The following is a 16,737-nucleotide window of genomic DNA, read 5'->3' as shown; positions in this document are numbered from 1 at the left end:
CTGTAACATGCGATAATACAATAAATATATATATAAAAATTATGCATGACGGAATCAAATATTTTCAATGAACTGTATATTGAAACGAGTATTTTTATACGACCGCAAAAAAATTTCGTCGTCAGCGTCGTCCGAAGACGGATGGTTTCCGGATAACAACTTTAGTATAAGTAAACAGAAATCAATAAAATTTTAACACAATGTTTATCAATCTCCGGCGCAGAGATCACATATCCGTTCCGTTCAATACTTTGTAACACTACACTCAATATGATTGAAGAATCTTTTGGTTTCTGTTCTCTTAACTTAAGTTTGTCTCAACTCAATTTAATGAAATGTGTACATAATGCTTATTAACTCTAAACTCAGTTTACGCTCAATTTTTGGCAGTTTCACGTTTACAATTCTTGAGTTATGTCCCTTTATAACGTTATATGCTAGCGGGGGCATCATCTGTGTCCCTTTGGACACATTCCCCATTTATTATTTTAGAAGTTACTATTAATCAATTTTTCTCATTTCAGATTTCAGAAATTAAAAGGAAAATTTCTTCAATTTTTTTTTATTTTAGAGGATTTATATTCAACAGCATAGTGAATTGCTCAAAAGCAAAAACAAAATTTTAAGTTCATTAGACCACATTCATTCTGTGTCAGAAACCTATGCTGTGTCAACTATTTAATCACAATCCAAATTTAGAGCTGTATCCAGCTTGAATGTTGTGTCCATGCATACTTGCCCCAACCGTTCAGGGTTCGACTTCTGTGGTCGTATATATAGCTGCCCCCTGCGGAGCATCTGGTTTTAACATTAATTCATCATAGTATGATGAGTTTATTTACACACATGTAAACTTCGACAATAAAAAAAATACCAAACAATTTCGTGATATTTGGGTTGTTTATGTTCTATCTAGGTACATGAATTCATGATATTTACATGGGAAGAAAACTCGTTTCCGATATTTTCTTTACGCATACTACAGATTTGAACTTGTCTGAGATTATTTGCCCATCTTCCTGTTTCAATATAAATACGGAAACTAGAAATTCTGAATTTTGTTATCCAAATTACGTATAAATTTATTGTTTTCAATAAATAATTGTCTTTCTTCAATAAGCAATAACGTTGTTCACTGTCTATAACACGGTCGCGAAACACGTGACTTGCTTGTGATCAGTTTCACGGAAAAATGGCGCCTGTCTGAATAAACAAGTTCGCTTGGAGGCAAATTTTGAACGTAAGTATTTACATATCATCGTATTCATACTATAGGACCCCCTCATCATATGCAGCGTTTTGTTCCGAATATTTTGATGCCCATTAAGTTATATTTCACTGTTGGTTTCATAGAGAACATTCACAGAATATTTCAGATATGCCGAAGATTGATCAGGATTGTGTACACGATATGTCCGTAAAATCACTATAAATCCATTTATGTATCTTATTTTCGCCAATCGTGTACAGAAACTTGACCATATTTACTTATTCATTCATACAAACTAGCGTCAGTGTATATTTTTGACATTTTTGTCAGCTGAACGCAATAATATTTTTTTTTCAAAAAATGATCAGTATCCACGGTATGAACATTATATGATCAGTTCCACGGTATGAATCTGAAAGTTATAGATCATTTCCCATAACTTTATATTTAGGTTTTAAATGGATGCTGAGAAGGCAGAAAAGCTGTGTAAAATTTGTGGAAAGTCATTCCGGAGTATTTCAGCAGTGTATGATCACGAAAGGAGGCATGCCAAGAAGGGGCCATACAAGTGTTATAGGAAAGTTACAGGTTAATTTTCATTTCATGGAATTCTTATCATATTACTGTCACTAAATTTTTGAAAAAAACATAAGCCACGGAAATAGAGAAGTTGTCTATAAACAAAATCAGTCAAATGAAAATACAAACTAGGAATATATCATTTCTGTAAAAATGTCTCTGTCCTCTGTGAATATGTACTTTTATTCAAGAAACATTATGTATAAAAAATCAGCATTTAAAAATCTACGGAATTGCAAAACCCGAAAACCAAGACAAATTTGTACAATCAATTAACACTAACACTTTAAAATACATAACCGCGATGGAACCCACCACAACATGGGCAAAATAGGTACCAGTAATCATTGCCTGCCTACGAGCCTTGTTTAGGAAATTACCTTACTGGACACTATTAACCATATGTTAATTCTTGATCTTTAAACATTCAGGTGTGCAGTGCATGGTGAAGAAAAAAACATGTGCATGTGAACAGTGTGATAAAAGATTTTCAATTATGGCTGATCTCACCCGTCACCTCAAGATTCACGAGGAACACCCTGTAAAATTTAAATGTACAGTATGTGGTTTAGAGTTTAAGAAAGCACATGGTTGTGGTGATCACGAGGCTAGTCACAGGGGTGACAAACAGCATAGGTGCACATGTTGAAAGGCATACATCCACCAGACAAACCTTTACAGACATAAGAGAAAATGTAATCATTGACAATCAGGATTCATCTTGACTTTATTATTTATTTTACGTTTTGTACTTTGATCTCAAAGGTGAGATACATACTGGTTTTGACAAATAAAGATTTATTTCTATGAAAAATATTTATTCAATGCCCATTTTAACAGTTGGTAGAAGTTTGGCCTGGTTGCATCTAGCTTTTTCCCAACGAATTCCAAGTTCCCCTTTACATAGAGCATTTCTGTCAGTTGAAATTGTTGCCTCTCGCTTTCGTCCATTCAACCGTTTCCTCCCTGCAGAGTCGAATGTATGATTTCTGAAAATAAAGGAAAATACAAAGGGTACAAATGTATTCTACACTGGGGAAAACCTGGAGACCGTAATTCGATTCATGGTTAGCCGTAGGGCCATATGCATATTAGAAATTGCAGTGAGGATGAAAATATTTTTCATAGACGAAAATCTTTGCACAAAATGTATCTTGTGTTACATGTGGAAACTACCATTGTCACATATCAGTACCGAAACGTTCATTATACAAGTGCAAATTAACTAAATCTACCTGAATGCTATATCCAAAGGCAGTTCATTTATCAAACCTAGGCAAACCCTGCAGTTCACATGGTTGCCTTATTTGACGAACTCTTTTGCTGCCTGACAGTAGAGTTTTTCCGATATTTTGGCAGTTGCAGGGAAAGCCTGGTTTTTTTCCCCGCATGACGGGACCTATAATAAGATAAAAATAACTGAATTAGAATTTAACTGTGTCGAGAAAAAAAATGTAGTTTCCAAATAGGGTCGAAAATATATTGTAAAAGTCTGATAGAAAGTATATTATTTATGCGTCAGGCAGTACTACTTTTGCATAAAATTATAAATTATTTTCTGCATGTATTTCCTGTCCATAAAAACCGTTTATGGGATCTTATATATAATTATTATATCGATTCAGATTCATACCGTGGAACTGATCATATAATGTTCATACCGTGGATACTGATCATTTTTTGAAAAAAAAATATTATTGCGTTCAGCTGACAAAAATGTCAAAAATATACACTGACGCTAGTTTGTATGAATGAATAAGTAAATGTGGGCAAGTTTCTGAACACGATTGGCGAAAATAAGATACATAAATGGATTTATAGTGATTTTACGGACATATCGTGTACACAATCCTGATCAATCTTCGGCAGATCTGAAATATTCTGTGAATGTTCTCTATGAAACCAACAGTGAAATATAACTTAATGGGCATCAAAATATTCGGAACAAAACGCTGCATATGATGAGGGGGGTCCTATAGTATGAATACGATGATATGTAAATACTTACGTTCAAAATTTGCCTCCAAGCGAACTTGTTTATTCAGACAGGCGCCATTTTTCCGTGAAACTGATCACAAGCAAGTCACGTGTTTCGCGACCGTGTATAACACAACACCATTTTTGAATTGATTAATCTTGAAGTGCAAAAACCATGTATAATGGTGCGGTGACGGAATAGGAAAAAGTCGAATATTAGAGGTTTCCCGATTTGCTACCGTACCAACCGTAGTACGAATTGGGAGCAGTCATTTAACTTTTGGAAATTATTGATGTATACACTTAATATCAACGAATGTTTTAGGAATCATATGCAGAACTGTTTTATGAATTTTTAGTTGTAATTTGGAACTAATTTCATGTGGTTACTTCTTGTATTCATAGGAAACAATATTGTGTGCACTCGATTATGCTTTCAAGCAACCGTTGGTGTGAAAGGTTTATAGTTAAGAGTTATTTCCCCGTGAAACTACATAGACACAAAGAAGCTTAATTACAAAACAAACTTAAAACCTCTATAAAATTGTTTGAAATAACTTTATGTATCATTATAAAATGTTAAAGTTTTGTATTTATTTTGGTAAGTTTTAAGAAAACATGAACAAATAAAATGTATTTCAACAAAATAAATTGACCTTAATAACAAAAAAAAAAGAATAATGATAAAATAAATTTAAAACCAAATCGTATATCAAACTGTCCGTGCAAGGTCTGTGAAACTAGTCAAGGTCGTCCGGAATAAAGTTATAAAAAAGTCACGATCGTTTAAAACTTCAATTTGAACAATTCCGCATAGAGCTATCAGTGGCGGATCCAGAAATTTTCACAAGTTGGGGCCCACTGGCTGCCTAAGAGGAGACCCGATCTCGTCAAGCTTAAGTGATTCCCTATAATTTTATAAGCAACCAATGTTTTTTCTCAAAAGGGCCCCCCTAAATCCGCCTCTGGCTATGACTGATATCGTATTTACTTGACATCCTTTATTTTTGGACAATTATCTTTACCCTCGGGCTAAAAGTTTTTCTTTAAAAAAAAAAACAACCTAAAATCACTATGCTATATAAATTTTAGAAAAATGTCCTTTTTTAAAACACAACTATTCATATATCTATTTCGCAGTAAGCCGAGAGAGAAAACTAAGAAAAAGTGGAGTTACTATTTTAAGTAATATCGTATTCACGATACTAGTACATATAAATCTGAACAAATTACCTAGAAACATTTACCAACCGATAAAAATAATCCTTAATTTTTGAGTCCATAAATCAATTGTAAATGGTGCAAAAGACATTATATAGCAACATAGTACTTTCCGTAGAACATTACGAAGAGTTAGAAAGACATATTCATATTGCATTAGACTAAGTGTAAATATGGCGTCAAATTATTGCCGTTATCAGTGAACAAAATACGTTGCGTTGTAAGAAGTTTTTCTAGCATTGCTGTACGACAAAAGGATTAATGGATGGATATTGGTTAACATTACCCCTCGTAGATTATATAATACTACTCGCAGGCACGTGCAATACACAAATTTACTCGCGACAATATTTACCAATATTAATGTAATAACAATATCTAGTGACATAATAATAATAAACGAACAAGATGAAATAACCGATCGTGATGATAAATATTTCGACTCAAAAAAGGGTTTCGTTAGTGTCATAAAATTTATATTCATTCTTTAAGTAATATAATCAACAATTTTGTTAAAATGTTCAGTGACAAAATATAAGGAAAAAGATAGATCGATATTTTTACAATGTGTGTTTCGTTTTAAGAAAAAATGTTGCTCCAATGATCGAAAAGATAGCTTAATTAATAAAAATTGATTTTCATGAAAAGTCAACACAATTTTGAACACATTTTTGTCATTAGCACGTGTACTAGTTCAGTGGCGGATCCAGAACATTTTATAAGGGGGGGGGGGGCGCTGACTGACCTAAAAGGGGGGCGCTCCAGCCATGCTTCCGTGATTACCTATATAATCAACCAAATTTTTCCCACGAAAGGGAGGAGGGCGGGCCCCAAGGCCCCCTGGATCCGTCTATGTAGTTAACGACACCAGTAAGGTACAAGTAAGATATTATTAATAAATCCAATTTATATTTAATTATTAGAAAACATTCCTTATTCTAATCTTTTTCTAAATATACAGAAAACAAAAACATAGCCATACAGAAACGCAAATCTATATTTAGAATATAAAGGTCGAGGCAACTCAGTTCCAGTAAGGACTGTTTGATTCATTCTCTTGTGCACAAAATACATTTTATCGTATAAAATCACGAGCAAGGTTTTCTAGAAGCAGTGAAATCGTAATAAAATAAAAGATTAAAGTTTTTATCGCTGATGTGCAATTCGATTTCTTTATTTTCATCATGATGAATACAATAATCTCATGCATTAAATGATACCTCCAAAACAGCACCAACGATTGTGTTACGTACCAACCGTACCTGATACGTAGCAAATCGGGAAACCTCTAGTAAAAGAGTTTAATTTGACTTCATAATATATGGCTAAAAATCTGAACAGTCCTAGAAAAATCATTTTACCTGAATTTAGGATTGTTCGTCAAAAAGTCGTATGGTGCAATTTTTATGACCCCCACCCCCACCCGTACCGGAAGAGACATAAGTTTTACCGTTGTCCGTCTGTACATACGGGACGTAAATTGATCTCCGTTCTTAACTTTAGTTTGCCTCATTCGCAGTTAATAAAAAACTAATTCAAAGCCATAAACAAGCAAAACAAAATCATTTTTTGAAGATAAAATACCAATCAGTACATAATCCAATGGAGCGTTTAAACATGACCTTGTATGTAATGCCAAGATAACGCCAACGTCAGGATGTAGAACCGTGAGTGGTACTTACTATTACTAAATACTAATATATTTATTATTATGTTTTAATCAATTGATAACAAAATTAATTTTAGTACCGTGAAAAAAAATATTCAAAGATCTTTTTACAGTGTTAAATTGATGAACGCTTGGAAATTTTGACTTAAACCATACAAAGATCTGTCACCAACAACAAATTCCTCCAGGATGAACACCTGTCCGGAGTTCAACATTCGCGCAATGTGCGATTGAAACTACAGTAAATTTGATTCAAATCTTAAACATTCATTTTGCCTTTCAAACCCAGTCTAGTATTTGTTTGCACCTGTCCTTAGTCAGGAATCTGGGGTGGTGTTCTCGAAAGTATCCTAAGATTCGTCCTAAGACACATCTTAGACCAATTTTAGGATGGACTTATGATCAGTTTAGGACACTCTTAAGTTGTGTCTCGAAGCTATCTCAGACTGATCTTATGTTAGGACGTCCTAAACATATCCCAAGTCGAAATATTAAATCGTTAAAGTATTTTTTTGATAAAACATTTATTAATGACGAAACTATTTAATAAAATTGTTTACGAATTTTATAATAACATGTACAGAATTAAATGCATAATTACCAATGTAATTATATCAAAAAGGATTGTTATTTAAACTGGAAAACAATTTGTTTTGGAATGAGAATTAAATTTGCAGTGTAATCGTATCGTGAAACACGAGTTTCAAAATTAAATCATGCACAATTTCTTTATATACGAGTTAATAACCGATGGTGCGTTTCATTTCATGTTCACTTTCACGAAAAATAATGAGCAAAAAGCGAAATTCAAACTTTATTATGCTAGGATGAAGATAGGATGATCTTAGACACCTTATTGGGTGTCCTAAAGTTAGGACGAAAAATGAGATATATCATAAGTTTAGAGAGCTTCGAGAACACGACTTAGGACAAAGACTTGTCATAAGATAGACTTAGGACACGTCCTGATCCTAAGATAGCTTCGAGAACACCACCCCTGGGGCCTGTTTATCGAAACTGTCCTAAGTTCCGTTCTAAGAATTTCTTAGGACAGAATTTAGGATAAAGTTAGGACCGACTTACGACACGTCTCAGCATGCACATCGAAGCTATCTTAGGAATATCTTAGCTAGGACCTCCTAACCGATGTCCTAAGTATTGTTGGAAAAGAAAATACAAATTAGATATGAAAAAATACAATATGATAATATCATATTTTATCAATAATTTTTTTTTTCAAATATAGTTAATTAGAAACTAATTATTAGTGTTGCATTAAAGATAATAAATGATTATTGCATAATATTTGTACATTTAAACTGTATAAAACAAAACACAAGACAAAAATAATAACTACGTATTAACACATGGTATGGGTAAAATCTCTTTGTTCTTACTGTGCTATAATCTGGATAATGCACAGCAAAGGTGTGCATTAACTACCTCAGATATACTGCACAGTTCAAATCTATTTTTACCTTCAGGGGCGGTTCCTAGATTTTAAAAGGGGCGTTATTAAAAACAACAATACGTGTGAAAATGATCAAAAGGCGAAATTGAATATATCCTAAAGTTAGGACCATCCTAAGACCATCTTAAGACACCTAAATTGGTATCCTAAAGTTAGGACAATTCCTAGGATTTTCCTAAGTTGAGACATGTTTGATAAACCCACTAAGGACTAAGATGTGTCCTAAGTTGGTCTTAGGACACGTCCTAATCCTAAGAGAGCTTCGATAAACAGGCCCCTGATGTTTAGTATAGTTGTCGTTTGTTGATGTGGTTCATAAGTGATAATCGTTTCTCGTTTTTAAATAGATAATAGACATTGGTTTTCCCGCTTGAATGGTTTTACACAAGTCATGTTATGGGCCCTTTATAGCTTGCTGTTTGGTTGTGTCAACGAAGCTGTCCTAGGACTAAGACATGTCTTAGGATGGTCTTAGGACACGTCTTAGTCCTAAGTCGGGTTAACGAAAGTCTCCTAAAATAAGATATGTCCTAAATTTGTTCCTAAAGTTAGGATATACAATTAGGTGTCTTAGGATAGTCCTAAAGGTTACATCGTCCTAAAACGTAATAAAAACAACAAATATGGCATAAACTCAATACTAAAAATACTTATACAATATTAAACTATCATTAGATAAAATTAATAAAAAAAAGAATATTGTTTAATATTTGTTAAAGATTTAATTGTATTATATTAAATCATTTCGTGCTGCCTTTTTTGAAGCCTAAACAATACTATCATCATAAGCAACATATTTTAAATAATTCAAATATGGGGAAAAGTTTACTTCTTTTTTTACCTAATCCTGATTGGATACATGTAATGAAATCGAGTGGACCTAAGGACAAAACTAGTCTATGTACTAAAATTGCAGCACGAATATCACAAAGTTTTGTGACCATTTACTTTTGTTTTCGTATTAAATTCATTTATATCTTTTATCATATTTAATAATGTATTTATTAGTATTCCGTAAAAACTTGAACTTTTATTTTGCGTTAATTGTTTTCTATATAAGAGTCATCCTCCCTCTCTTTACATATAGGTTCTAAATACTATTCAATCTATGTCATACAAATCTCTACATATATTTTCAATTAAATAAATGTGTTAGGATGGTCCTAGGACCATCGTAGTTAGGACTGTCCTAAGACAGCTTTGTTTTACATCCTAAGACATGTCTCAGACACGTCCTAAGACCATCCTAAATAATGTCCTAAGACCTATCTTAGGACATGTCCTAGGATACTTTCATTGACACGGCCCCAGGAGCCTGTTTATCGAAACTGTCCTAAGTTCCTTCCTAAGAATTTCTTAGGACAGAATTTAGGATAAACTAACACCGACTTACGACACGTCTCAGCATGCATATCGAAGATATCTTAGGAATATCTTAGCTAGGACGTCCTAACCGATGTCCTAAGTATTGGCAGAAAAGAAAATACAAATTTAAAAATATGAAAAAAATAAAATATGATATCATATTTTATCAATATTTTTAATTATAAACTAGTTTTTAATTAAACGTAATAAATAATTATTGTAGAATAATTGTACATTTGAATTGTATAAAACAAACCAGAAGAAAAAAATAATAACAACGTATTATATAAAAAATTATCAAACTAATTGTAAACAAAATATAATTATAATCGGTAAAAGTCATAACATGTTTTTGAGTGAGTTGAATTCGAAGTGTCACGGTTTCATTCTTTTACAGTTGAAAGGCAAATCTCGTGCATTTTTCATATAAATACGGAGACTTTCAACTACAAAAAATGTAATTTACTACTGCTAAAAAAATAATACGTGTGAAAATGAACAAAAGACGAAATTGAATATATCGTAAAGTTAGGACCATCCTAATTAAGACACCTAAATTGGTATCCTAAAGTTAGGACAATTCCTAGGATTTTTCTAATTTGAGACATGTTTGATAAACCCATTTAGGACTAAGATGTGTCCTAAGTTGGTCTTAGGACACGTCCTAATCCTAAGAGAGCTTCGATAAACAGGCCCCTGGCTCCGTGTTGAAGACGATACTTTGACCTATAATGATTTACTTATACAAGTTGTAACTTGGATGGAGAGTTATCTCATTGGCACTCATACCACATCTCCTTATATCTAGTTATAAATATTGGTGTATTCAAGGAAGCGTCAATGATTATTATCTCAACAATCAGACCTAACATTTTTGGCAAACTAACAGGTTAAGTCATATTTTTCACAGAATAATTTAGATTTTCTATACACATGTGTGCTATGTTATCATTAGTAATATAATATAATATTCTCTAACCTGAAACTGCCTAAAAATGCATGAAATGTTTGCCACTGGACACAAAGCAACTAACAATCAATCTCACCTGCCACATAGTTTCAATGTCAATTAAACAGCGACATATACTTTAAAGCAGTTACAATTGATAAAGCCTTGCAAAGCAATAGTTCGTAATATAGTCGTTTGTTGATCATGAAATTCTGTATTTTGATCATTCAAAGTACATAGAAAAAGAAATTTGTTATCTCCCTTTGGCCGAGTTCAAATCAAAAGTGCTTAAGATTGTAATAAACAATTAATTTCCCCATAGGCAGCAATGATAGCATTTTTCGAGATACAGACTTTAAAAAGTTTAAACGAACCCTTGATAGAATTAAAAAAAAAAATTATCAGACAGTGTTTTTTGGTCCAAAGATATAGATTCCCGTGGCTTTTCTTAACGTAATTTTTACTTATCTCCCTTGCCTATCAATTTTGCACTTGAAACCAAATCGTTGAAACACGTGTCTTATCCTTGCGTCGAAAAGACATCTCAGTTCAGTAAGGGCTAAGGAAAATAATTTATTTGGCCTTTGGTATAATGCAAAGTGCACGAAGTCTATTATTACGGACTCACAATCGACCAATCAGGATGTTATAAGCAAGCATACTCTTAATTCTGAATACCATGTTTTATGGCTGCGCCTATAAAATCTAATGGTTTGCGTTAACCTTAATCGATCAAGTAAATGACTGCCATTTTATTTTTTATTGTTCAAATAAACGAATCTTGATTATAATTAATTGATGAATTAACAGGACCAGAATCAATTCCAAAAATCCAAAAATCGTTAAAATAATATTAAAAAAAGAACCAAAAACAGCAATTTTAGATTATTCGAATTTATTAAGAACTTACAATATAATTAAAGATGTTAAAAATATTTAAACAACCAAGATTAAAATTTTATAACGGTAATAACGTGAGCCATCTTCATGATTTATTGTTAGTTCTAAAATCCCAACTTAGTGCATCACACTATCGACTGATGACGGTAAGTGTTTCATAATTGCACTTATGAGTGTGAATGTTCCTTTGGTATCTGGTCCGAGTACACAGTTATCGTCCCTCGATTTTCGTTGTCCGAATATAGTCCCTACTGTGGACAGTGTGTTACTTGTCAATTTTTTTATACCCCTTCCAAATTTATTTATTTATGTTTTATGCCTCAAGTAGCAAGAAGGGGGATAAAATTACATTGTAAACAAAATTTGATTCATGAATTATAATGTAAAGTAGTGATTTGGTCCAGTTGAAAAAGGTCAAAAATTAGCATTTCGGAAACTGTCAAAAGATTTCAAGCCCCCCTTCACATAAAATTGTCCATATTTTGAGTTAGAGCTGATAAAGTTTTCTATAATTTTGATATAATTTGTCCCAAAAGTAGTACAACACACTGTAAAAATATTATGGAGAAAGCGCAGGTGGGATTTTTTTTATTACCATTTATTGTCTAAAGGAAATGCACTACGAAATAACTGTGTCATCGGACCATCTGTCGATTCTCGTGTAAAATACTATCATGGTTTACTAGTAAATAATAGACACAGCTTCGTAATTGATAAGACATTAGTAGTATACAGCTGTTTAAAAGTCATAAATCGATTAAGTGAGAAAAAAATCCGAGTTACTAACTAAAACTGAGTAAACTCATCAACTATTAGAGGAAAACAACAGAACAACAGAAACAGTGAAGTTCAATAAAGATCACCTAATATATATTATTTTACAGATGCTACGATATGTGTTTTATATAGAACGAGAATGAGTTTTAAATATTTTCTTTGCATACTCATCTATGAATTACACTTTTTCAAAGTACGTTAAATACTATAGAGCTATATATCGTGACATCCGTCAAATTATAAACCCACTGAAAACAAAGATTTATTAATGATTGAAAAGGGTCTCTTTTAATGCCTATTACTTAAAAAAAAACCTTCTATATATTGGATACCTAAACTATACAAAATCATCAAATATTGTTGCATCTCCTCCTAAAGTAAGTTTTTTACAACTATCTTTTTCTTTGTTTTTAACTAGCTTTCTTACTTACATTAAAGACCTTATTATAACCATCTGTAATAAAGCATATGCAAATAATGATGTAAATTATGTCTGAAGTGTAAAGAATTCTTTGAATATTTTAGATATATTACGTACTTCTAATAAATCGCTCGATTAATTCGGTTGGCCATTTTGACTTTTCAACTCTCTACAATACACTTCCACACCATCTTATTAAACAAAGATTTTGGTACTCAATTAAATAATCTTTTGAAAAATTTGTTTGCACCTTATTTGCTGCAACTCATAAAGCTTTCATACTTTGGCTTTAAGAACAGTTTTGAACAGCATGGTTTATGCCTCGGACCTTGACTTGACTACTCGTGCAGAAAAACTTTCCGACAACGGTTGTTACCGGCCAGTATCTTTGTTACCTTTGTATTGCATCTAATACGTGCAGGTGAAATCGATTATAAACATATTGTTTCAACCTATAATATGAAATAGCAAAGAACTAGAAAAATTAAATTGCACGAGTTCGCTATCTATCTTTATCTATGTTCATGTTTATATAGAGTTATATGACTGTCGGCAGTCTTTAGAGGTCACACCGATGGTAAATAAGATGGCGTCTAGACTAAAATGCACACAAAATGCCGATGCATACTGTGGAGTTCATGCATTTTAAATTGTTTATTTTATACATTTTATAATTTGGATACTAGTATACGTTTTAGTATGTTATAAGTCAAATCATAGAATTTGAATCAAATCGGTGAACATAAATTTGACAGTTTCATATTTACTTTTGAACCTCGTGCATCGTTGCGCGAATATTTGCATAACTTTTTGAACACTTTTTTAATTAGCTATTATAGTAAAGTCACCATCAGGTTAAAACTACTGGTATTTCAGGCGTAAAAACAAACAGAAAAAATTGTAATAGAATAAATTATTACTTTTGATCTGTACTGTTTATCAATGTTAATGTCGTGTAAAGTTGTAAGAGCAAGTAGATCAGAAATGATGTGTTAATTAATTTGTTGTTTTGGGAAGTATTAAACGTATAGGCAGTGGAATAAACATTAAATTCCCTCAGCTTAGGAAGATACCCTCGGGAAATTTGAATTTTCTTGGCTGAACAGAAGAAAATGAATCATGAACCAAAAAAAAACCCAAATAACAAAAATAAATATTGATTGTGTGTTTATGTTAAATAATAAATAAAATTATTATGATATCAAGATAAAGGTTATTTCATTAATAAATAATGCTGTTCAAAACTATTCTTGGTGATTAAATGTCTTAACCTGTTCTATGCATAACTGACCTAAGATTTTCTAGGATAGAGTTGTAAGAATCTATTCGAAGGATTAACTGAGCCAAATGATCTACTAGGGTAGAACAGACACACTTTGTTTCAAGGAATAACTGACTCAAATTCTCTAGGATAGAAACTGACAGAATCTGATCGAAAGAATAAAACAGTCCAAAGCTGTTCGCAGCACGCACATAATGTTAAAGTTATCCGCATAATGGGGATATATAAAGTAACTCACATAGATGGAGCAGTGGATATTTTATTGCTGGGAAATGCCTGGAAATTGACAATTGGAAAATAGAATCATCAATTTTATCATTCTTTCTTATTTTGAGGCGTCTATTTGTGTCAATATTTTGGAAAAGATTAAGGTACAAAGCAGACATTTTACTTATCATTAATCTCAAGTGTATTAAGATATATGAAATTTTTAACTCATTAAGATGTGGGTTATTGAATGAAAATGACCTAACATCGTTAATATATGAAATTGAAATCAAAGACCTGTGCAAGATGTTTGCTGATTGTCTTTGTTTGAGGTTTGCTTCATGTGAATACCCTGAAAGTCTGCCATAAGTGGTGCGCAATTGGTACTTCTTGAAATACCAACTATCTGCCATATAATTTATCTACAAAACTCAACAAATATGTTGTTGATAAAGAAAGTCTAGCATTTTGATGATATCATCTTCTATTTATTATTTTTTTATTTAGAAATAACTGTGGTTCTTCAAAAAGTAACACTTTCAAGACACAGCTAAAGATGGGATATTTTCATTGACATTGTTATGATATAAATATCAAAGTAGAGATAGAGGGACTTTTTAAAATTTTTAATTTTCATGAATGGTGTAGGGTAAATGTATGTGGGGTTTCTTTTTTTGCTGTGAGACATTCCAAATCATTGCTTTTGCACATAAAAACATTATTATTGTAACAACCTACCGGTATATTTGTCGTGACATCTTACTGCTCTCGTGCACCGTCATGTACCGTATTTACGCCAGACGCGCGTTTCGTCTACAAAAGACTCATCAGCGAGGCTTGAATCCAAAATCATTATAAGGCTAAATAAAGTACGAAGTTGAAGAGCATTGAGGACCAAAGTTCCAAAATGTTTTGCCGAATACAGTAACGTTACTGTTATCTGAAAATCGAGAAAGATAAAGATTGCTGTTTAAAAAAAATTGGAACATATCTTTAGTGATTTCGAACAACAAGACGCCGTAATGTCGTGATGGCGTCCATAAAAATCTTGAAAGGAAAACCTTAACTTTACCATTTTGAACCCTTGCTTCAATTGGATACTTATAGCATCAATTACTATCAAGAAAATCCTGATAGGAAACGCAAGCAATGACATATAGTATCTAATGTTGCTACATAGAAATGGAAACTCCGCAATTTGGAAACCAAACAATCCCATTTATCGCAGTTATTTCTTTGTCTACAAATTTGGATTCGAGCATCACTGATGAATTTTTCGTAGACGAAACGCGCGTCTGGCGTAGATACAAATTTAATCCTGGTATCTATGATGAGTTTGTTTACAACCACTGGGTCGAACTTTTGAATTTCTGAAATACTAAGGCTTGTCTACCTCAGGGATAGAATACCTTAGCTGTATTTGGCAAACACGTTTTGGTCCTCAATGCTCTTCAACTTCGTTCTTTATTTGGCCTTTTAAACATTTTTGATTCGAGCGTCACTAATGAGTCTTTTGTAGACGAAACGCGCGTTTGGCGTAAATACAAAATTTGGTTCTGGTTTCTATGATGAGTTTATTTACAACCACTGGGTCTATGCCACTGCTGTTGGAGTTTAAATTCCCCGACGGTATCACCAGTCCAGTAGTCAGCGCTTCTATGCTGACATGAATTACCATTGATATGGTTATATTTATGAATTAATTGTTTTCTAAACTTTTGAATTTTTGAAATACTAAGGCTTGTCTGCCTCAGGAAAAAAAAAGGAAAATTAAAAACGGAAAGTCCCTAATCAAACGGCAAAATCAAATGATAAAACACATCAAACGAATGGACAACAACTGTCACATTGATTTCCTGACTTGGTACAGGCATTTTCAAATGTAGAAAATGGTGGATTGAACCTGGTTTTAAGCGCTATACCTCTCACTTGTATGACAGTCGCGTCAAATTCCGTTATTTTTACAACGATGCGTGAACAAAACAGACATAATCGATAAAATAGTCAAAATATGTTTACAGCAGTCATCACTGTTACAATCTCAAAACAAACAAATATTTACAAAAAACCATAAAAATCATCTATCAAATTAAAAAAAAACACGTTCATTGTTTCGCGTGGCTGGCATCAGAAAATGTAAACGTCAGATAGGAAGAAATTTTGTCGTTCAATGTATATTCAAACCAATTATAATTTCACATGGGGAATGGTGGTGTGCAGGGTTAAAAAATCAAAAGTTATGTTAGAATTAATTTTAGAAACAGACCGAGATTTAAAATTATCCAGAAGTTCTTTAGAATTTTTAATACCACTACGCCAGTAAAATAATTTTGTCGTTTTTCGTTCAAAGTATTGTCAAATTTATAATAGAACAATAACATAATGAAGGGATCTTTAAAAGTACATAGTCACGTTATAAGAACCAAAGAAACACAAAAAGTCGCATATACAAATCACACCAGCGAAAATGAAAGATAATTATCCAACACATTGACGGAATGTATAAGTACCGAGCAACGTCAAATGGATATAACATAAAACAGACCAAACAGTAAAAGTAATATTAATAATTGAACAAAGACACATAAGAGAACAATATAACACGTAGTTAAGATGATAAACAACGTCAGTACGCAGAATCTATACATCAATCTGTCGATACCTGTATCTTGGCATTGCACAAGGTCATGTTTTTCTCTGACTATTTAT

General features: G+C 32.5%; 1 long non-coding RNA gene across 1 annotated transcript; it reads right to left on the bottom strand.

Moving 5' to 3' along the window:
- Positions 1 to 2,570: 2,570 nt before the first annotated feature.
- LOC139518415 (uncharacterized) lies at positions 2,571 to 3,882 on the bottom strand. The gene is made up of 2 exons (XR_011663337.1): positions 3,798 to 3,882; positions 2,571 to 2,778 (listed from the first exon to the last, which is right to left on the bottom strand). It is a non-coding gene; the product is annotated as an uncharacterized lncRNA (long non-coding RNA).
- Positions 3,883 to 16,737: the final 12,855 nt, after the last annotated feature.

This window comes from Mytilus edulis, chromosome 4 (genome assembly GCF_963676685.1).
Source record: "Mytilus edulis chromosome 4, xbMytEdul2.2, whole genome shotgun sequence".
In the NCBI taxonomy this organism is placed as follows: domain Eukaryota; kingdom Metazoa; phylum Mollusca; class Bivalvia; order Mytilida; family Mytilidae; genus Mytilus; species Mytilus edulis.
Note: the sequence above shows the minus strand (reverse complement) of the source record. Positions and strands in the feature narration are given on the sequence as shown.